This window comes from Salvelinus sp. IW2-2015, unplaced genomic scaffold (genome assembly GCF_002910315.2).
Source record: "Salvelinus sp. IW2-2015 unplaced genomic scaffold, ASM291031v2 Un_scaffold1042, whole genome shotgun sequence".
Taxonomy (NCBI): Eukaryota; Metazoa; Chordata; class Actinopteri; order Salmoniformes; family Salmonidae; genus Salvelinus; species Salvelinus sp. IW2-2015.
In genome coordinates, this window is record NW_019942699.1 from 241,660 (window position 1) to 246,093 (window position 4,434).

Consider the following 4,434-nt stretch of genomic DNA (forward strand, 5'->3'; position numbering starts at 1 on the left):
CTAACCCATCTGGACAAGAGGAATACCTATGTAAGAATGCTGTTCATCGACTACAGTTCAGCATTTAACACCATAGTACCCCCAAACTCGTCATTAAGCTCGAGACCCTGGGTCTCGACTCCGCCCTGTGCAACTGGTCCTGGACTTTTCGACAGGCCGTCCCCAGGTGGTGAGGGTAGGAAACAACATCTCCACCCCGCTGATCCTCAACACTGGGACCCCACAAGGGTGCGTGCTCAGCCCCTCTCCTGTACTCCCTGTTCACCCATGATTGCGTGGCCATGCACGCCTCCAACTCAATCATCAAGTTTGCAGACAACACTAGAGTGGTAGGCTTGATTACCAACAACGGCGAACGGCCTACAGGGAGGTGGTCAGGGCCCTCGGAATGTGATGTCAGGAAATAACCTCACATTCAACGTCAACAAAACAAAGGAGATGATCGTGGACTTCAGGAAACAGCGCGGGAGCACCCCCCTATCCACATAGACGGGACAGTAGTGGAGAAGGTGGAAAGTTTTAAGTTCCTCGGCGTACACATCACGGAGAATCTGAAATGGTTCAGCCAACACAAACAGCGTGGTGAAGAAGGCGCAACAGCGCCTCTTCAACCTCAGGAGGCTGAAGAAATTTGGCTTGTCACACAAAAACACTCACACAAACTTTTACAGATGCACAATCGAGAGCATCCTGTCGGGCTGTATCACCGCCTGGTACGCCAACTGCTCCTCCACAACCGCAAGGCTCTCCAGAGGGTAGTGAGGTCAGCACAACGCATCACTGGGGCAAACTACCTGCCCTCCAGGACACCTACACCACCCGATGTCCACAGGAAGGCCAAAAAGATCATCAAGGACAACAACCACCCGAGCCACTGCCTGTTCACCCGCTATCATCCAGAAGGCGAGGTCAGTACAGGTGCATCAAAGCTGGGACTGAGAGCTTCTGTCTCAAGGCCATCAGACTGTTAAACAGCCATCACTAACATTGAGTGGCTGATGCCAACATACTGACTCAAATCTCTAGCCACTTTAATAATTAAAATTGGATGTGATAAATGTATCACTAGTCACTTTAAACAATGCCGCTTTATTAATGTTTACATACCCTACATTACATTACCTCATATGTATATACTGTACTCTACCATCGACTGCATCTTGCCTATGCCGTTTGGCCATCGCTCATCCATATATATATATTGTACATATTCTTATTCACTCTTTCACACTTATGGTATAAGGTAGTTGTTGTGAAATTGTTAGATTACTTGTTAGATATTACTGCATGGTCGGAACTACAAGCACAAGCTCATTCGCTACGCTCGCATTAAACATCTGCTAACCATGTGTATGTGACAAATAAAATTTGATCTGGTACACTCAGACGAGAGAGCTCTGAAATCGGAGTAGAATAGCCAGAGTGAATTATGAAAGCCACTTAAATGTCCATTGAGAAAGCACAACGACTATACCATTTAGCTAAGCTAAGAATGACGGGAATAATCAAGTCAATAAAGGTTGGGTAGTTAGTTAGAATATAGTTCATATACTGGCAAGTTTGATGTATAAGTAGCCAAATAACGGTAGGTTGCTAGTTAACATACCGGTACATACTGCTGTATAACATGCTAACAAATTGTCAGCCAACATATCGTGTAAGGTAACTTTACTGAAAAGTCATTACATTATTACATTGCTCAGCATTTTGTTAACATTTGTCATAATCAGATAAAGTAATGAATTTGTATCGGCTCTCGTTGGACTTCGGCTGCATATTTTCCGACATTTTCTTCAAATCTGAAAACCATGTGAAGCCACGCCCATTTCCTGAAGAATTGCATTATGGGTCATAACGTATGCGTGTATACGTCATATTTTGCCAAATTTAGTACGACATCCGGGAACTTTTGGCATACTAACTATATCATACTATGACCGATAAGCATACTATATACTCAATTAACATCACAAATAGTACGGTTAGTGTGAGTATTCTAACACAGCTAATGACTTATCAACAGCTCTAACAATTTGACCCCCACAGGAAATCTACACTGGCAGTTATAGAAAGACCCATTTACTATATAACCATTGATTCTTGAAGAAAATAACTTATAAATGCCTCAAATGTTTCAACTGTATTACCCCCGACACCACCAGAAACCAAAACATAAGCTCGTAAAACACCATTGTTTGTAAACAAGTACTATATAGCCTTGAAATCTTGTTTAAAACTATCATTTTGACCTTGTGGATGGTCAGTCCTTGTATTTATAGATAGTGTAGTCAAATCAGGGGGAAGCCCTGAGCTGGACTCAAACCTGGGTCCACTGACTGTCAAGCCAACACCTTATAACTGTTACGCCAAGATGTCTGAACTTCTTGACGAGGTCGGCAGGGCAGTGTGATTGCGTCGTCTGTGGACCTATTGGAGTGGGTCTAGGGTGTCAGGTAGGGTGGAGGTGATATGATCCTTGACTAGTCTCTCAAAGCACTTCATGATGGCGGAAGTGAGTGCTACGGGGCGATCGTCGTTAAGCTCAGTTACCTTAGCTTTCTTGGGAACAGGAACAATGGTGGCCCTCTTGAAGCATGTGGGAACAGCAGACTGGGATAAGGATTGATTGAATATGTCTGTAAACACACCAGCCAGCTGGTCTGCGCATGCTCTTAGGACGTGGCTAGGTATGCCGTCTGGGCTGGCAGCCTTGCGAGGGTTAACACGTTTAAATGTTTTACTCACGTTGGCTGCCCTGAAGGAGAGCCCGCAGGTTTTGGTAGCAGGCTGTGTCGGTGGCACTGTATTGTCTTCAAAGCAAGCAAAGAAGTTGTTTAGTTTGTCTGGGAGCAAGACATCGAGGTCCGCGACGGGGCTGGTTTTCTTTTTGTAGTCCGTGATTGACTGTAGACCCTGCCACATACCTCTGGTGTCTGAGCCGTTGAATTGCGACTCTACTTTGTCTCTATACTGATGCTTAGCTTGTTTGATTGCCTTGCGGAGGGAATAGCTACACTGTTTGTATTCGGTCATGTTTCCGGGTCGCCTTGTCCTGATTAAAAGCAGTGGTTCGCGCTTTCAGTTATGCGCGAATGCTGCCACCAATCCACGGTTTCTGGTTGGGGAATGTTTTAATAGTCGCCGTGGGTACAACATCACAGATGCACYTGCTAATAGTTTTTTTTCACCTTTATTTAACCAGGTAAGCTAGTTGAGAGCAAGTTCTCATTTACAACTGTGACCTGGCCAAGATAAAGCAAAGCAGTTCGACACATACAACAACACAGAGTTACACATGGAATAAACAAACATACAGTCAATAATACAGTAGAAAAGTCTATATACAGTGTGTGCAAATGAGGTAAGGCAATAAATAGGCCATGGTGGCGAAGTAATTACATTATAGAAATTAAACACTGGAATGGTAGATGTGCAGAAGATGAATGTGCAAGTAGAGATACTGGGGTGCATAGGAGCAAAATAAATAAATACAGTATGGGGATGAGGTAGTTGGATGGGCTATTTACAGATGGGCTATGTACAGGTGCAGTGTTCTGTGAGCTGCTCTGACAGCTGGTGCTTAAAACCTGTTTGGGATAGGGGGCAGCATTTTCACTTTTGGATGAAATGTGTGCCCAGAGTAAACTGCCTGCTACTCTGTCCCAGATGCTAATATRTGCATATTATTAGTAGTATTGGATAGAAAACACTCTGACGTTTCTAAAACTGTTTGAATGATGTCTGTGAGTATAGCAGAACTCATATGGCAGGCGAAAACCTGAGAAAAATCCAACCAGGAAGTAGGAAATCTGAGGTTTGTAGTTTTTCAAAGCTTGGCCTACCGAATACACAGTGTCTATGGGGTCAAGTTGCACTTCCCAAGGCTTCCACTAGATGTCAACTTTCTTACGCCTCGACAACATTCCGCTCGACAACATTTTTTTTGAAATATGTAATTTCATACATTAACAAGTCCAATACAGCAAATGAAAGATAACACTTCTTGTTAATCTACCATCGTGTCCGATTTCAAAAAGGCTTTACAGCGAAAGCACAACATATGATTATGTTAGGTCAGAGCCAAGTCAAAAAAACACAGCCATTTTTCCAGCCAAAGATGGAGTCTCGAAAAGCAGAAATATAGATAAAATGAATCACTAACCTTTGATGATCTTCATCAAGATGACACTCATAGGACATCATGTTACACAATACATGTATGTTTTGTTCGATAATGTGCATATTTATATCCAAAATCTCAGTTTACATTGGTGTGTTACGTGCAGTAATGTTTTGATTCCAAAACATCCAGTGATTTTGCAGATAGCCAATCAAATCCAGAAATACTCATAATAAACATTGATAAAAGATACAAGTGTTATTCACAGAATTAATAGATAGACTTCTCCTTAATGCCACCCAGCTGTCAGAATT

At 42.9% G+C, this 4,434-nt stretch overlaps 3 protein-coding genes across 8 annotated transcripts in view; 2 read left to right on the plus strand and 1 right to left on the minus strand.

Moving 5' to 3' along the window:
- The window catches only part of LOC112069533 (gelsolin-related protein of 125 kDa-like), a 243,717-nt gene that overhangs the window by 136,440 nt on the left and 102,843 nt on the right, over positions 1–4,434 (plus strand). The window lies entirely within an intron of this gene.
- Positions 1–4,434, minus strand: part of LOC111979311 (uncharacterized) — a 141,014-nt gene that overhangs the window by 105,444 nt on the left and 31,136 nt on the right. The gene's annotated exons all lie outside the window — the stretch shown is intronic.
- Positions 1–4,434, plus strand: part of LOC112069531 (zinc finger protein 271-like) — a 145,690-nt gene that overhangs the window by 26,822 nt on the left and 114,434 nt on the right.